This window comes from Hyaena hyaena, unplaced genomic scaffold (assembly GCF_003009895.1).
Source record: "Hyaena hyaena isolate Hyena2069 unplaced genomic scaffold, ASM300989v1 scaffold_449, whole genome shotgun sequence".
Taxonomy (NCBI): domain Eukaryota; kingdom Metazoa; phylum Chordata; class Mammalia; order Carnivora; family Hyaenidae; genus Hyaena; species Hyaena hyaena.
This window is the reverse complement of record NW_024081076.1, coordinates 1,099,930-1,119,892: the sequence shown is the minus strand read 5'-3', so window position 1 is coordinate 1,119,892 and position 19,963 is coordinate 1,099,930.

Sequence of the window (19,963 nt, the reverse complement as noted above, 5' to 3'; positions counted from 1 at the left end):
TTTTGTAAAAAAAAAAAAAAAAAAAAAAAAGACACTAGTTGCTATTACTGTTGTTATTATTATTAACTGTTTAAATTTATGGAATGATTATCAAGTACTAGGTATTATTTTAATCATTTTACATATATAATTTTGTTAAATCCTCATAACAATCTATGTGATTGATATTAACATCACCCTGTCCTCAGATGAGGGTAGTAAGCCTTAAGGAGGTGGAGTGGCTCTCTAAGGTCAAACAGCAAATAATGGCAGATTTGTTTTCAAATCCAAAAGTCTGCCTCTGGGGCTCTCAGCCAAGAAATAAGAATGGGAATGTTCATTTCTCCTAAATGCCTCTTCCTTGAATGATATGTGTACTTTGAACTCTCTGTTATCAATTTCTCCTTTTTGTGATTCCCAATAAGGTTAGGCCTTCTGGAACTAGCTCCATAATTTTCCTGATGCTTGAAATGCAGGCAAAATATGAATTTTTCCATCCCCTTAGACAGTTACCTATTGCTAAAACAAGATGATGGTGGTCAGACTGACCAATGAGTAGTTAAGAGCCATTTGAGTGGTAACCTTCCAATCTTTCAGGATTGTAAAACTGACCCAAATTATTACTAGCATTTCTGGAAACATACCACAACATGATACCTAACCTCTGAGTTACTTTTTTGGTCACACTCCAAGGCTTAGATACCAGACTTTAATGACTAAGCAGTCCTTAGAACTTTACTAGCATCTTGGTTATGACAAGTACCGATTTGGTAAGAAATAACAGAATTCTCTTTATGTAAGTGACTGGCGTATGAGATGGCTTCTTTTTAAAACATAATAAATCCATAAATTTGAAATGTCAAGTCATTTGCTAGAGAAAGGAATCAAATTCCTTAGTAGACAGAAAGAACCTTAAAAAAATCTTCCATGCTATTGAAAAACAACCAGTTTAGAGCCTCTACCTTCCCCTAAAAAAAAATCCATAAGTTTAGCCTCTAACTATGCCTCCTTGTCCAGTGAAGAAATATTCTTGGAAAATCTTATTTCATGGAGAATATGGCTAACTGACACTAAATCTCTATGCTTAATGGATACCAGAAAATGTTTTCTTGAACTGTTTCCATTATTTTTTATGCTTTTCCATTCCCTCTGACAACCTTGATCACTTCAGGTGAGTCTGGAAAGTGTTAGGGAAGAGACGGAACAACTGGCTCATTCCCAGCAAGGCAGGTGCCTTGGTACTGGATTTCCTTGCCATCGCCATGGGCTGTGCCGAATCACCCATAGTCTCATCTGGCCTCCCCATTGTCTCACCCAGGACCTTCCGCATACCTTTGGAAGTAATCACACAGGGATCAGGCATGTGGTCTCAGGCAGTGATTGACTCTGTTCTGTGTGTGCGTGTGTGCATGTGTGTGTGCACACACGTATGTGCGTGTGCATGTGCACGGAACAAGTCTAAGTTCCCCACTTCATTAGCAAAACAATCTCCCTAAAGAGTTTCCTGATGCAATTTAAACCTAGACTCTGATCACATCTTTCCTTCCTCAATGGCATCAGATAGCAAAAACATGGGTTTTCAAATCTGCAGCCAGTTTTAAATGCACATGCTACATTCTCATTCCTAAGCCATCCTAGGAAAAGAAGTTATGCTGAGCTTTCATGTTCTCATGTGATCGAGAGGAATGAATAGATCTATAACAAGTGAAATGTACTTACATATAGCAAGTGCACACATGGTCACCCCCTTAATCAGGACATCAGTGAAGGCTGAGCAGTAGTGTCTCCAGTTACATTTTGGAAAATTGTCATCCAGTTGTTGAAAATAAAGTTATCAAGCTGCTCTTTACAAAGTGAGAGAAGTTAGCTGATAGCTGGCTTTGAATTTAGAAACCATCTTAAGACCAGGTTAAAGCAACAACATGAAACATTATTTTATTTCATCCAGCCCTCGTCGATTGTAAAGTCTTTCTCTTTTTTTTTTATGTTCATTTATTTATTGAGAGAGAGAGAGAGTGAGCGAGCAAGCCGGAGAGGGACAGAGAGAGAGGCAGAGAGAAATCCCAAGCAGGCTCTGCACTGCATGAGTTCGATGCAGGGCTCGAACTCATGAACCATGAGATCATGACCTGAGCCGACACCAAAAGTCAGACGCTTAAACGACTGAGCCACCCAGGTGCCAATTTTTTACAGGACTCCAATTAAAATATGCGTCTGCTCATGGGCCCCTAAAAGACTCTGAATTGTTGGGAGTAAATCAATAACAGCTGACATTTGTTGGGTGCTTATTGCATTAATCTACTGCTGCATAGCAAATTGCCACAAAGCTTAATGCAGCAAATATTATCTCACACATTTTTTGAGAGTCAGGAGTCCAGAAGCAACAGCTGGGCAGCCCTGGCTCAGAGTCTTTTACGAGGTTACAGTCAAAATGATAACCAGTTCAGTCATTTGAAGGCTGAAGGTTCTGCTTATAAGCTCCCTCCCAGGCTTATTGGCAGGAGGATCTAGTCCCTTGCTGGCTACTTACTGAAGGCCTCAGTTCCTCACCACATACACCTGTGCGTTCGGCACCTTACATGCTCTAGCAACAAGGCACTGGGCTTCCTCCAGAACTAGAGGCCCAGGAGGGCAGCTAGGACACAATGCCAAGCATGGGAAATGATACATCATCACTTTTCTCTGTAATCTGTTCAGTGGAAGTGAGTCACTACGTCCAGCCTGCTGTCAAGGGGATGAGAATTAAGTTCCACCTCTTGAGGAGAGGACTATCAAAAATATCTGTAAACATAGTTTAAACCTACCACATTTAATACACTAGAAGCTCTTCTAGGTATACAATGTGAATTATTCCTATTTAGTTTGCTGCCTAACTCTCTGCGATTAGGAATTACTCCATCTCCCATTTTATAGACGAGATCACTGAGGCTTAGCAGTTGAAAGATACTCACAGATCCCAGGTAGTTCTGGGGTCCCAAACCAGTGAAATCATTTTGAATCATCAAAATAATAATAATAATAATAATATTATAATAATAGTTTTCTTCAGTAAAAACCTTAATAAAGATTTCTTCTTTTAAATTGATAATCTATACATAGAATATTTGACAGTGCTTTGGGAGATAGGATTTTGGATTATGCAGAATATATCAGTCTCTGACAGTGTCAAATAATGAGGAATTTACTGCTTATGGATTAAGACCAATTGTGACTGGTAAATAGAAGTCCATAATATTTTGCCATATGGATTACACTTCATTCTCAAATACCATCAGTCCCAGAAGAGCACTTTTAAAATATGAGAAATATTTTGGAAATGTGGCCATTTTTACAGTTTACTCACCCAGGATGGTTAAAAGTCATAAGAGATTCCCATGGAGTCTCCTGTAAGATGATCTTAGTGTCTTTTTCACCCACTCTATCTTTTATGGTCTCAGATTTATTTCCAGTTATCTCATAAACGTGAAGGTTGGTGTGTGTGTTGGGAGGGGGATCTTCACTGAGAAATAACTTATACTGTCATTTAAATGCTGTGTTTCTGCCAACAGTGGCTTGAGTTTAATTTACCAAGGGATAAAACTGCAATTGTTGATCAAGTCAAAGCAGAAGGGGGAAAGACTCAATGATCCAGATGATGGCTTCACTAACAGGCAAAGAACAAATGTCAGCCAGATATTAATCAAATAAATAATAGATGAGAGGTGGAGGGGACGGGGGGGGGGTGGCAGAAAGAAGAAGAGTGAACAAATAAATGAATGAACAAAAGAATGAATAAAGGAAGAAATGTGGGTCTGAACCCAAAAGAGAGAAAAGAACGGGATAGGCGAAATCTGCCATGGCGAGGAGAAAAATGGTCTCCCAGTTTCGTGCAAAAGCTTTTCACGTCGCTCCATTGTCTGGAGCAGGGATGGGCGGACTACTGCCTACTGTTGGCTCCTGCTGCCTGTCCCTGACAGGGTGTAGAGCCAAGGGCTGACAGCCAGAGCCTCCCAGAAGCTGGGTGGGACAGTCTTCAGTCCCAGAGAAAGATCCTGGACGCACTGCACCGACTCCTTTCCCCTCTCCAGGCATCGTTGGCTGCTTCAGGCAAGTGGTTTTTCTGCTGCTGTGTCAAGAAAGGGAGATATTCTTCAAAGATGCCAGACCCAAATCTCAATCGTTTACTGAGAGCTAATTTATATGTTCATCAAAACGACAGCAATGAGGATTAAATGAGATAAAGCAGGTAAAGCATTTAGCATGGTATCTATCAGAGAGTGTCTGCTGCAATTGTTATTATTAATATTATTATTACTAACTATACTTCAGGCTTTAGGAACCCATTTTTCCAGCAAAGACTACAAACATCAAAGCGAATATGCAGTTCCAAAGATTAAAAAAAAAAAACAGAAAACTAAAAACAAACACAAACAAAAAAACCCCACAGGGGTTAAGGCTACTGAAATCTTTAAGCATGCCCAACAAATGACACCTCTGTAATCATCTCAGGATCTGAACAGATTTTTTTTAAAAAGACCAAGGAGTGGCAGATGGATGTCCAAGCATGACATTTTGACAGATAAAAGTTGAGCCGGGCCAGCTAATGTGTGTACAAAGAATTAGGCAGACTCTTCACCCAAGTGCAGCCACACTGAATAAGGGCAAGCTTTCCACCTGCCCTCACAGGGACAAAGCTAGCCTGGAGGAGAAGAAAAACCACATCAAAAGATGGAAAGCAATGGCTGAGGTGAGTCTGCTTATGCCTCATTCATTCTTCACAAGTGTACTAATCAGGTCCCTCTTCCTCCTATAGATCAGAGTGAGCAAGAAACAGATCAGCTGAAGATATCTGTTCTCTGGGCTCCTCCCATGGAAGGAAGCACCTAGAGATGGAGGGAAGTCTTTCTGTGTAACACTGGTTTCATAGAAAAATTCTGACCCTTCCAGTCCAAGGTCGGGCCGCATCCTTCTGAAATGTTGGGTCTGGGAACAAAGACACAAAAGATCACTTTGAAAGTTGTTAAATTTCTTGGTACGGTATATGCTCTATAACAAACTCTTTGTTTTACTGGTGTATTTTCATTTTGTGCAACGTATTTTTTATTGAGGTGTTTGTTACCTTCTTAAAGCTTAAGGAATTATTTTGTAAACAAATAACACCTAAAGCACCTAACCAGGGAACTAATTGTATTACCAATCAGGGAAAGCCCTCACTTGTAACCTAAAGATCTGATTTTAAGTCCCAATCCAACCACTTCCTAGCTAAACATCCTTGACTGGTAGTTTAAATTAAATCTCAGTTATCACGTCTTTAAAATGCAGAAGATGTCGGGTTGCCTAAACTGTTTCATAGATGTTGGTCACATCACTAAAGGATATATGTAAAAGCACTTTGAGGGTACTGTGCATCTAGGTTATGGCATCTCCAAGGGCTTCAAATGTATTTTACTTGAACAGAAAAACAAGAGGGTCTTGTACCTTGGAATTACAGGTGAAGGAAAAGAAATCATTCATGTTTTATCAGCATATGACAGCAAAGCAGAGAGGAAAAAAGAAAAAAAAAAGATTCTGTTTTTCTCCCGCTCATAAATCTATTAATTTTTCATGATGGGCTTAGCCTTGAAGAGATTTTACATACAAGAGGAGCTTCTTATTATGCAGTCCAAGGGCCAAAGATTTGGGAACCAATAAGTTGCCAAACAATCAGATATTTCATATAGATGCACAGCCACTATAGTTATCCTTTTCAAAAAATGCAGACTGAATCTAACACAAGTATCTTCTTGTAAATGCTTTTCATTCAAAAATGAAACAAAAGATGTGCTGCTGCTAAGAGCTTCAAGGTCTAGAATGCCTATGTGCTCCTTATTATAATTCCTTTCTTCAAAATAGGCATTTTGTGTCCCTGAAGGACAAGCCTTGTGTTGGCTCAGCTCTAGGAATTGATTAATGTCGCAGGGTGTGATGTATATTTAAGCCAGACTCGTGGCCTATTAGTAATTCACAAACCGTGACTGTGCACAGTTCTGTGCTCAGCTCCATTTTGCACTACAAAATGTTTATAAATCTGCCTCCTTCCTCAGAATGGTATATAAACCTATCCACAAACTGCATGTATATTGAGGGAAGGGTGGTAGAAGGTTATTAATTTATTATAGCCTCAGGCTCCTCTGTGACAAATTAAATATCACCCTGGCCACTGACTTCCCCACCAGGCAGTTGGTCAGAATGAACTGTAGATAGATTGAACCTCTCTTATTGGTGACAAGTCAGCAGCTCACCCAAACAGTATAAATTGTATTCCCCATCCTCTAAAGAAAATCACACCATGCTAAATGCAAGGCTCTCCTTTCTGAAAGACTATAGTCTTATGATTTCCTTAGAAGACAAAGAGAGTTTATGACCAAAAAAAAAAAAAAATGTCACAAGACATAGGTAGATGAGGAATGGTGGGGATATTATCTAATTTTGAGCCCCAGCACCTGCAAGGGAGGTTTCAGATTAAGTTAATATATATATTCTCTTTTATATATATATACACACATATATATACATCGTATATGTACATACATATATATATACATATATATACATATACATATGTATATACACATACACATACATATATATGTGTGTATATATGTATGTACATATTCTGTTTCTAGAAGGCAAATTCTTCCTTTTCTCATCTTTAGGCTCTTAACAGCAGAAAGTAGACAGAAAACGTGCCACCAGTCAAAGAACTCACAAATCTGCACTGAGCCCTCCTCCAAGAGATAATTGTCTAGATTCTATTTGGTCACAGGGAGATCTCATTTTCCCTTTTAATCTAAGGGTATGCAGTTACACTCAAAATATAAGTGTCTAGTGATTGGTGAGACGATACCCTATATAACAAGCTATCTTAAAAGATCCTACAGTCCACTAAAAGTTTCATCTTTTAAAGCTTTACCTTATAAAATAAGGGGTTTTCTTTATGTTATATATACTTTATCATAATAAACAAAGAAAAAGAAATAAGGTAGTTTCTCCCAAAGAAGCACACATACTGACTAGAAAGGGAAAAGTTTTTCTGTGACATTATAGAATACAGACTTTCAGAACTGGAAGGGCTCTTAGAAAATTCATCCCCTGCAGAATTTTCCAGAATGTAATTCTAAGTTAGTTACAGCTTTTGCCATAAGAATGGGTTCCACAGTCAGAGTAGTCATTAATTCTGCTCACCACCATCCTGCTTTCCTCTCCTCTGTGCAGTTTCTTTTTTCCCTGTAGTTGAGGAGGGTCATGTGACTGATCCTGGCCAATGAATTTTGAGCAGGAATTCTATGTGTCGTATTTGGGCTGTAACATTTCTTGGCTGGTTTGAGACCCTCTTAAACTTCCTCGTTTCCTTCCGCCAAAATGACCTACAATTTTCATGATGATGTCTACTCCCATCAGCTGGTATCCCTGAGCAACTATAAACAAAAAAGCCCCTCTCCATTAAGTCACACTACAAATGTAATAAGATAAAAGAGTGAGGAGAGAGAGAGAAAGAGAGACACAGAGAGAGAAACCTTCTTCTTTTAAGCCCGTGAAATTTGGGTATATTTTTTCTCTCAGCATAACCTAGTCTATACTCACTGATACAATGGTCAGTTAAGTTGGGAGAACACAGATTTACACAGGTTTCTTCACAACAGAAATGTTCAAGGCTTTAAAGTGACAATAGAAAATATGAATCTTCAAGACAGGTGTATATTGGAAGCGTTTTTCACACCTATTTGATAACAGAAGTTCTTGCTTTATTTTATTTTGTTTTTGTGTGTTCTGCAGTACATTTATTATGTCAAAGATCACAGGGTTCCACAGACAATTAGAGAAAAAACACATTTGGCCCAGTCACTCAAAATAGTTAAACAAAGCCCGAAGAGTTGAAGGTCTTCTTCAAGGTCATACTTAGTGGCAGACATGGGAACTGATGGCCAAGGTCCATCCTGGACCTGGCAGAATGGGGTAGCTTCCCAAGTAAGTCAAACCTTTGCTAATGTTCTAACCTTTCACATGAGTATAAAGTTGGAACAGTGCAAGCACCCATACCACCTTACCACCTTACCATGCAAATTAAAATCAATACAAAGTTGCCATTTGCCCACAGAGAATTTAGACAGAAAAAACACCCCTAAGAGAAGCTCAAAAAATGTCCCAACCAAGATAAAAACCAGAGTTAATGTTAACATTTTTCAGAAATGTGAGGGAAAATAATGTCTCAGTTGGATCTTCTGAACCAGGACTCTGTAGACTTCTGGGGAAAAAATATGCTTTCTCACTAATTCCCGGCAGTGAGAGCCTCAAGGACATGTCACACTCCTTTTCCTTTGGGGAAAGCTTTAGCCAAAAATGAGATTTCAGTCTGAAATGAGAGGGAAACTAATTCACTGGGGGAGGGGGGGGTTGTTAAGCCACCCAAGACATCTCTCTCCTTTGAAACAATTTCTTTTGACTCTGGGAGGCGCCCTAATAGAATTTCTTTCTCTCTCACAAAATCACAGAAACCATACTGATAGTTTTGACATTGTGGGAGCAAAGATCTACTGAAACACTATTAGGATTTAATCACAGTATTCAAGGAAGGAGTGACACTTGTTTCAAAAACAAACAAAACACAGAAAACCCAAATCCCAAAAAGCAAACAACAACAGCAAAACACACACACACACACACACACACACACACACACACACACACTGCTGCATGAGTATGGATATTTCTAGAACTTGATTCAGAAAAGTTCTATGTTTTTTTTTAAATTATCTTTTGTAGCCACTCCAACCTGAATTTCTGAGTTTCCCCAAAGCACTTTATCACATACGTTGAAGAAAGTTTTAAATTATGTGCTGTGTCTTTCTTGAAATATGTCCCCTAAATGCAGGTTCTCTGTGGCTGCACTGAAATGAGCCAGATTGTACTGGTTCTTCGCTGGAGTGAAATAAGATCTTTAGTTAAAAAGTAATGAAGTGTAATTGGAACATAAATAATTTTAAAACATTTTGGTCTAGGCCAGAACACTGGCATGTGAATCGTTTTGAGTCATGCCTCAGGGAGTATATTGGTAGGCACAGGTGGGGAGCCTGAATTCCAAATACTGCCTTGAGGGTTCCAGACATAATGGCGAGGGCAGACAGACCTCTGCGTTTTTTTAGTCAAAGAGCCTCTACAGAAAGCTTTCTGCTGCACTGCTCACCCCCGTGGAGAACAGAGGGGCCCACAGCTTTCCCAGCCAGCTGCAGAGGCAGAAGCAGTTCAGCTCTGCTCATGAACGCTCTCTCGGCCTCAGCAAACACCCAAAAAAACCCCGCAGGACCCAGCCTGAGCTCTCCTTCCCCGCAAAACAGGAGATACAATTAGAATAGACAGGACATGGGAAAATAGGAATTTGAAGCTACTGTAACAGCTTCTTTGGAGAACAGGAATACAGAGGGAGACACCCACCGATATCCAGAAGGAAGTAGACCACAGCGGGATGCCAGAGGACCCTCCTTCACCTGGCATTCATTTGCATAACCCCACCCCTCCAGATGTATATGTCCTCCCTATCCAAGGGGCTATTTGTCAGGGAGCAGCTACTACGCCACCAGGACAAAGCATCAGTCATTGTCTGCCTCCTGCATAAAAACATGATTGAAAAAAATCTGATTGGAGCCTCCTTCCTGGCTCCTCATTTGTCTAAACCCCACAAAGAGGTTCATTCCTCAAGAAGGAAAAAAAAAAACTGTATTGTCACCCCACCTTCTTTTCTTCCTTGTGACCCAGTTCTTTCATTTTCTCTGCAGCTCTGATCTGATAAATACATGCTCGGGAAAATGTTCTGGATTTAACAGCTTATCCTTTCCAGAGCTGGGCTTCTAAAGAGATCATGAGAACCATAAAAACAATGAATCTGAAAAAAAATATATTATGAATCTGGTAGTAGGCCTTCTAGATTCGCTATCATTCATTGACCAAGGAAGAAGGGAGGTCTGCCTGCAAATGGTAAGGTAGGACAGCAGGTATCCATGGGTTCAGTCACTGCCTCACTCATACATTCATTTAACAAACGCATCATAAACTTCAATAAGCAGAACACTGTGCTCATTACTGACTCGGATACAAGGACACACACCCTGATTTATAGAAACTCCCAGTCTAGTAAAAGAGACAGGCATATAAACAAGTATCTGTAGCACAAAACCCAAAGACATAAAATATGTGATAGAAGAGGGGAGGTGGCTGGGGGGATGGGTGAAATAGGTGATGGGGACCAAAGAGTGCACTTACCATGGTGAGCACTGACTAATGAATAGAACTATACCCCTGAAACAATATAACACTGTATGTTAGCTATACTGGAATTGAAATTCAAAACTTAATTAAAAATGTTTTAAAACCATGCGGTGGGGAAATTGCAACATACGATAGAATACGGAGAGCACAGTTGATTCAAACCTCAAAATAAGAGTACTGGTTTTATGCATGGAGTGGGGGAGGGGAGCGGAAACCTACCGGGTGAACAGTCGGTGATGGACAGAAAGCTGGCCACAGAAGCAGAATCTGGCCAGACCTCGAAAGGTCAGATCACCATCTGCTGTGTTAAAGAGTTTGGAAATGTCTATTAATAACTGTACTAATTTCCTAGGGCTTCTGTAACAAATCAGCACCAAGTGGTTAACTATAAACAACAGGGATTTATTCTCTCCCAGTTCCAGAGGCCAGGAATCCAAAATTAAGGTGTTGGCAGAACCACGATCTCTCTGAAGGCTCTAGAAAAGAATCCTTCCTTGCTTCTTCCTAGCTAGCGATTCTTGGCATCCCTTGATTTACAGCTGGATATTTCTGCTTTGGTCTTCATGGCTGTCCTTTCTCTGAGCGTGTCTCTGTTTCTCTGCTTTTTCTCCTCATAAAGATGTCCATCATTGGATTAGGGCCCCTCCACCCCGATCCGGCATGACTTCATCTTGACTAATTACACCTGCAAAAACTCTATTTCCAAATAAGATCGCATTTTGAGGTTCCTGATGGACATGAATTTTAGGGGAACACTATTCAACCTGGTATAGTAATCAATGTCACTTACCATTTCTGAGACATAGGGTAGGATAATCGGTCATAGCACCACGTAAGTAAGCTTGGTGTCTAATATTTCTAATTAAAATCCTCTTAGTAAAGACAATTAGGGATGCCTAGGTGGCTTAGTTGTTTAACCCTCCAACTTTGGCTCAGGTAATGATCTCATGGCTTATGAGTTTGTGCCCCACATGAGCTCTCTGCTGTTAGGACAAAGCCCACTTCAGATCCTCTGTCTTCCTCTCTATCTTCTCCTCCCCCACTTGCCTGTGCTTGCACGTGCATTCTCTCTCTCTCTCTCTCTCAAAAATAAATAAACATGAAAAAAATCTTTTTTGTAAAGATAAATTTAATAACTATTTCAAAAGTAGCATAGGCTGAGGAGCCAGTCAGATGTGGAAGGATGGAGGAAGAGGGAGGATCAATGATCTCTCTTTCAGGTTTCCCGTAAAGGTGGTAAGATAACATGCTGAAGGCAATGATGATAGCATCAAACATTTGTTGAGTGTTTCCTCTGTGTTAGGCATCTTTCTAGCTGCTGGTATTTCATTAATGCTCATAACAACCCTAGTGAGAAAGATTTTACCGTATTGCAGATGGTGACTTTAACCCCTATAGTAAAGCCACCTCTTTAAGATGGGAGTGCCTTGAACCAAGAGAATCCAGGAGAAAAACTTCTATTAGAGAAGAAGATAAAGAATAGGGGGAACAAACCTGGTTGTAAGCAGAGATAAAGACATGTGCTTCCTAGCACTTACTTCAGAATCTGAATTAAATTTGGTGCATTAAGATGAGCATTACCTCCCTAACGAGTGTGACTTATGTAAAAGACTCAAATATACAGAATAAACACTGCGCTATAGAGCAACAATGGGATACCTCAGAACATTATAATAAATTATCAGAGGGGGGGATTAAATGATAGAAAACACTCTTATGCATTTCCGTTTGGACTTATTAGTCTAATCTCTCCACATCAGCCTTGGTCACAGACTCAATGCTCTGCTCCTCTGCAACTCAGTCAGGGGATTGCAGAGCTCTTGGTCACTGCAGGGAAGCATTACGGCATCATGTCTCAAACTGCCTTATTGCCTTCTTTGCTACTGATATTACAGAGCCATCTAGTCATCAGAAAGTTTCCATATGTCGCCTCTTCATTAAAAAAAAAAAAGTCTCCTTGGGACATATGGGTGGCTCAGGCAGTTGAGCATCTAACTCTTGATTTCGCTCAGATCATAATCCCAGGGTTGTAGGGTCCAGCCCTGCTTAGGATTCTCTCTCTCTCTCTCTGCTCATATCCCCTACTTGTGCTCTTTCTCTCTCTAAGGAAACAAAAAAAGTCTCCTTTAGGCATATGTCACCTCTAACTAGCACCCACTCTCTTTCTTTTACAACACGCTTTTTTTTTTTTAAGTCACCTTTCCTCACTTTTTTTTTTATTCTCTGACTTTCCTCTTTTATCCACAGTAATCTGGACGACAACACACTGCCCCTGCCTAGATTACCAATGATACAACTGAGATGGCTTCTGATACTGACACAGTGTTTGACGCTCATGACCTCTCCTGCCTTCTTGAAACTTACTTACTGTTTTGGTGGTTTGGAGGACATCCCCCTATTCCTGGTTTCCTTCTTACCCTATAGTTTCTTCCGTTCCCAGTTTCTTTTTTTTATTTCTCTGCCTAGAATTTAAATCAATGATTTTGAAGTTGGGAATTATGAATAACTCATAAGGGAATGTGATAGGGATGAGGATTTTGATAGGCAGCATCAAAGATGGCCTCTAGTGATTTGTTCCTCATGGTATTTATCCTTGTATGATCTCCTCTTCTTGAGTGCGGATGGTGGACTGGATTTACGGATGCATTTCTAATGAATGGAATACTGCAGATGAGATGTGATGTCACTTTTGAAATTAGGCTATAAAAATACTGTGGTTTCCCTCTTGAAAGAATCTTCCCTTGCTCTCTCTTGGATTGCTCAACCTGGAAAAGCCAGCTGCCAGCTCATGAGTGAACCACATGGAGAGGCCCATGTGATGAGAGACAGAGATGTCTGCCCAAACCCATGTGAGTGAGCTTGAAAGAAAATACTCTGCCAGTCAAGCCTTCGGATGACACCACAGGCATGACCAACAACTACACTACAAACTGAGACGCCATGAGCCAAAGGCACCCAGCTAAGCCTTCCCCAGATTCCTGGCCCATAGAAACTGAGATAACAAACGTGTGTTGTTTTAAGCTGTTAAATTGGGAGGTGATCTATTATGCAGCAATATAAAACTAATATAAGAACCCTGACTATTAGGCTTCAGCAGCTACTCCCAGATCCCAGCCCCCACTGCAGTTCCTCCTTGCAGCCTCCATACCCACCCATAGCCCTTTTCTCCACCACTACCAGAAACATTCCACCAGAGTAGTTCTGTGTTGGCCTCTCCTATAAATTGATTTTCTTTACACAATTTTATTGTGTTTTATTGCATAGCTACGTCCCCAGCTACAAATTGGGTTGAAAGCCAGTGTTCTAAATGTTGCCGTTTCTCAGAGTTCCCTCCTTTGTATGTTTCTCTTTTTACTTTCCCCACTCTCCCCTAGAAATCATGCTTATGTCCTTATCAATAACTACCTCTCCTATATTTATGGTTCCCAAATGCACATTCCTAAACTTACCTCAAAACCGAACTGATCATTGACCATTTCCACTTAAATGTCCACCGGCAACTGAAAGCAAAAATGCCCAAAACCAAACTCGTAAACTTTCTTGAAAAATATGTTTTGCTCCTATATTTTCCATTTTAATAAATGGTGCTACCATCACTCAGATCATCCTTAAATGCCTCCTCTCACTCTCCACCATTTTTCAATAAACATTTAAAATTCCATAAAATCAACTTCCTCGCTGTGCCTTGGAGATATCTGTATCCTGTACTAACCATGTCATTCTCTTATGTTCAGGCCACCATGGTTTCTTCCTGAACTATTTCAACATGCTCATAAATAACCTGCCCATATCCATACACACAGAGGTGGAGAGCTCAGGTTCTTATTTCAGACTTATTTCTAGTCTCAAATATTTTAATCCTACCTCTGTCCCTTACTTGCTGGGTTATATTGGATAAACCATTTAATCTCATTCCGTATAGTTATATCATCCATAAAACAAAGGTAGTAAGAATACTTGCCTCATAAGGTGGTTCTAAATACACTAGCAGATTCAGGTAACATGTTTGGAATACTGCCTGGCATAGAAATAGCTCTCAGTAAATGTTTGTGACCATCACAATGTAGTCTAGCAGAGTAGTGAAGACATGAACAGTCTGATGAGTCTGAATTCTTATTCTGCCATTTATTATCCTAATGAGCCTGGGAAAGTTCCTTTACTGCTATGTTCCTCCACTTATTCATCTATAATGTAGGGATACCAATACTAATCCACACACAAAATTGTTGTAATGTTGGCACATACCAAACATTAGCCAAATGTTTTCTGGTATTATCCCTATTGTGCCACTTTTAGATCCATGCATTACCTTGCCAAACCTCGGAGCCAAACCTTATGACATTCTCCTGCGCTTTGACAGTCCACCCGTTACTCCTTAGCATAGTACCTTGCAGCTTTCGTGATCTGTCAAACATCTCCAGCTTCATCTCTCTCCATTTTCCCCCACTGAACCTTAAACTCAATTCAGACTAAGATATTAACCTTCAAATCTTCCATGTTCTCTCATGTCTCTCTATCATTGCAAATGCTGTCCTTTCTACACTACTGACCTGGCTAACTTCTACCCATCGTTTTAAAATTTAGTCGATGGCATCAAGTTTCCAGGAAACTTCCCTAACTACCACTGATAGCCTCTGTAACACAAATATACTCACACACTAACACACCCATGCATGTTGGTAGATCTTCCATGAATGCCCATAGTTCCCTGTGCATACTTCTATATCTAACATCCAGCATATTGTAACTAACTACATTTATGACTCTCCTCTGGACATGAACTGTGTGCACCATCAATGAGCAGGGACCTATGGAACATTATAGGGAGTCAATAAATATTTAATCAAATAATAAATGAGGTCTCTAATCTACGATGTCCTTTTTTCTTTGAGATACTGTATGAACTTGCCGTATTTTGTTCCTACAGTTGACTTTTGTAGCACTAGCTTGATATGACTGCACAAACAACTAGAGAGAGTCTCAGTTCGACATCAAACAAGCACACGAACTCTGAACAATGAGGATCCCCAAGAGGCTCCAGATACTTTGTACGCAAGTGTTCAACTGAGCCCAAGTGAATGAAGTCATAACAGTCTCTCCCAGCCTGTCCATTCCATAGTTTCAGACACGTACATGCCTGGCTAGGGTCTGCTATTTTTAGCTCCCACTCCCACAAAATTCCACAATAGTTTTATGAAATTCAAAATTTTTGAATACTTCAAGCAAAAGCTTCAGACCAACAATTCCAATGAGGTAGGTTTTGTGTCCCATATTTCAACAATTTTCTAAGTACAATTCTCTAAGTCGGTTGCTTAAATTGGGGCTCCATTAGCCAGTGTATTGATTTCCAATTGATGGGAGGGCCACGGTGTGAATCACTTCACTAAACTGCCAAGAAAGATAAGAGACCAAAGAGTTTCCTGTCTTTTTAGGTTTAATCAAGGAACTGCTATGTCCCCAGTTCTTAAAAATATGTAAGAGTGAGGAGGCTATACTTTTTTTCCCTCCTATACAATTTTCTCTTTTGATAGATCCTGAAGAAAAAAAAAATGACATGTTCTGCTGATAGAAATGGAAGAAATTGGAGAGTGTCTTCAGGTCTCAACACAAACAAAAAATGAGCAGTGTCATGTTACTAATGCGATCTCCTACTGAAACCAGAGATCATTTCATAAAGGGCCTAAATATGTGAGATGAGCAAGGACTGTTTTCCTCAACAGAACATTTTTTTGTAGCTATGAAAGAGAATTGAAGGGAAAATTATACCTATAAAACTGATTGAGAGGATAAAGAAAGAATGCTTTATATTTCTAACAGAGAGAAATGGCATCATTTTTCCAGAATGTGTTTTCTTTACTACAGTAAGGTGGCAATGATCAGGGTGAGATCGAAAAAGAATACTTTTATTCTTTGTAACATATACATATTGGGATCTCTGGCATTTCTTTTGGCACAAATGATTGTCACAGAGATCTTGGTTGGAAGTTTCTATCCTGTTGCAGAAATAGGAAGTAGAAGAAATAAACAAGTGATTAGAATATTTTAGGTGAGGAAATACAACTCATAAAAAGTGATGACAAATAACAGACAAAAAAAGTGTTGAGAAAGGAGATGTCAATTTCAATTAACAACCGAGAAATTGTATGTCTGCAAATGTGGGTCCAATAAGGTATGCCCAGGGCTACACAGTGTAATTCAACTCACCTTGTACCATAAAACCATTCTAGGCTCCAGAGGGAAAGGAGTTAATGCTTTACATTTAAAAAATAATAAATAAGTAGTAGAAAACAAGAAAGAAATTTTGAAGCTTGTCTTCAAACCGGTGATATTTCCTTGTTAACTGATCTCCTAGTAGAAGACGGTGACTTTATAAGTCACTGATAAATGATGTATTAATGAAAGCCAGAACTGCCTAGGTGAGGACTTTCCCAAGATACATATTTGGCAAGAGGGTGATATCAAGTTGATAGAAAGGAAAAAAAGGTGGAATAGACAGGACTCTGAACAGATACATTACAAGGGAGAGTATGTGGATGGCCAACAGGTACAGAAAGAAGCTGTTAATTAGGGAAATGCAAACTGACTAACAATGAGATACCATAATGCACCCATAAAATATGGCAAAATCTAAAGGACTGACTGTACTAAGTGTTGGTGAGGATATGGAGAAACTACAATCCTCATAGGTTGTGGGAAAACAAAATGATACAATCACTTTGGAAAAACGTTCTGGTTGTTTCTCCTAGTCTCTGCCGGACAGTAGGTACCTAACATTGGTGAGCACTTTGCTACGAGTTGCAAAACTACATCTTGCCATAAAGACGTGAGAAGTTTGTTGTTCCTTTGGATAAAGCCAATCATCAAACACAGCTGATCTGTGATTTGCCCCTAATGTCATGTAGTACTTTTCCACTAGCTTACCACCAGCACTTAGAACCTCTGCCAACCTTCATCCCACTGGAGTTGAGGTCAGACAGTTCTGGCCTCTCTCCTTTATTGTTACAGCCTTGAATGGTCATCTTTGTCTGTTTAACTTTGTCTGGTCCAATTTTTGCTTTGACATGGGGTAACTGTTACGCATTCTTTCAAGAATCAACTTAAATGTAGCTGTTGTTTGGAAAGTCCTAATGACCTTGGGCTACCTTCTCACACCAGTATTAGGTTGTCTTTCTTCTAAACTTCCACAACATTTGGTAGGTACACACTCCAAATAAAACATTTTTCTTTTCATTTATCTGTCTCGTCTTCCAGAATGAGAGTTTCTTGATATGTAAATATGTCTTGCATATTTGCATCCCTAGCTTCTAGAATAACCTTTAGTACATAATGGATATGAATTAATAGTGGTTAGATGAATCAGTACTCAGATGAACAAAGATATAAGGTCCAGATCTTGCCATTACATGATGCTGAGCAAAGCATGGCCAGCAGGCTACTTACTACTTATTTAATGTCTAAAATATCTGAGGCCATTATACAGAGCACATTACCTGATAAGTGTAACACACAAAAATCTATACTGAGCAAGTGAGAAGAGAATATCCCTCGTCTTCCTGGAATATATTTTATTTTATGTCCTCTACTAGTTTCTGGCAACTGGGGATCTCAAATTTCTCTATACTCACTCAGCTAAAACATTTAGCTTGAGAAACATAAAGATGCTATGGATAGGGAATAAGCATGTTCCTGAACTCAGCTATTTAAGCTAAAAATGTGGTGAGTTGAATATTAGAATATTGTGAATTTCATGGCCACCTTGACAGTGTTTTCCTAAAAAGGAAGACAACAACCCTGCACTTTCAATGCCTCAAGGCCTGTACATCCAATGGAAAAATAGACTTCAAGGTTTATTGAGCACATCCTATTCAGCACATGCCTGAGGGACACAGCTACCATTTCCTGGGTGCTAATTAGGGAAAACACATTAAGTGAACCACTCTGCAAGCATTATTTTATTTTAATACCAATTCTATACTTTAGATTCTGTAATTATTTTCACTGGCCAACCTCATCTTGGTGAAATCTCCCTTTGCCCTTTGTCCCAGCCACATGACCTTCTTTCTGTCCTTGAACTTCCCATCTCAGAGCTTCTTGAAACTGTTTCTTCCATCTGAATTTGATTCCCTGCAAGACTCTGCTTGGCCAGGTTTTTCTCATCTTTCAGGTGTCAGCTTAAATCTCATCTTCTCAGAGAGGCTTTTCTTGACTCTCTGAGCTTAAAGCCGCTGTCTACCTTACCCTGGTCACCCTCTACTACTTCCTCTTGACTTATTTCCCTTATAGTAGCAGCTTTCAAAAGGTACTCTGCAGTCCTATGGGGATCTCTTAGACCCTTTTAGGGGCTCCCTGAGGAGAACCATATTTTCATAATAATACTAAGATGTCAGTTGCTTTCTCTGCTGTATTGACATTTGCACTAATGCTGCAGAATCAATGGCAGATAAGTTCTTTGGTGCCTCAGTATGAATCAAGGCATTGACACCACACTGTACTAGCGGCCATTGTATTCTTCCACACCATGCAGTCAGTCATAGGACACATAAACAAAAGATCAAAACAGAAAATCAAAAAAGTCACTTGAGAACATCATTAATAAAGCAGTAAATGTATTACTTTTATTAAACCTCTACTCTTTTTTTAATGTTTATTCATTTTTAAGAGTGAGAGAGAGAGAGAGAGTGTGTGTGTGTGTGTGCACACATGATGAGGTGAGGGACGGAGAGATAGAGGCAGAAGATCCAAAGCAGACTCTGCACTGACAGCAGAGAGCACAATACGGGGGCTCGAACTCATGAACAATGAGATCACGACCTGAGCCAAAGTCAGACATTTAACTGACTGAGCCAACCAGGAGCCCCTAAACCTCTACTCTTAAAGGCACACTTTTTCAATATTCGACGTGATGAAATGGGAAGCACTCATAAAGCACTTTTGATGTATAGCAAAGTATGACGATTGTCTCAAAGAAATGCACTAGTGTGATCAAATTGAGAAAAGAATTAACTATTTCATTTTTCATGAAACAGAATTTCTATACAAAAGAACAACTGAGAAACTTGAGTACCAGGCAGGTATGTTTAAACAATAAAAAAAGGTAATCTGTCACTTCAAGAAAAACAACTGACAATATTGTTGCCAGTAATCAAATTTAAGTTTTCCAGGAAAATGAGAATTTCAGAAAATTTGCAGCATGAGAAGCTTAAAGGCTTCCAAACATTTAAAACTCCTCAGAAGAGAGCTGTGGTAATATCAACAAATGTGAGGGGCGCCTAGGTGGCTTAGTTGGTTAAGCGTCCGACTTTCGCTTAGGTCATGATCTCGTGGTTCGTGGGTTCGAGCCCCGCGTCGGGCTCTGTGCTGACTGCCAGCTCGGAGTCTGGAGCCTGTTTCAGTCTGTGATTCCCTCTCTCTCTGACACTCCCCTGCTCACACTGTCTCTCTCTCTCTCTCTCCTAGAAATAAATAAAACATTAAAAAAATATCAACAAATGTGAGTGTTTTAATATTATATAATGAAATATGCCAATACTGGGGAGATGCGTTCACCTCAGTCAACAGTATTTTCCAAAGGATCAATATGATGCATGATATCACAAAATCTTGAATAGGTGAAAGATCTATTCAAAGAGGTAGCCTGGTGGCTTTTATTGTAACAGAGTATGAAAAGTTCATTGATATGATTTCAGATTCTACATCACCATTA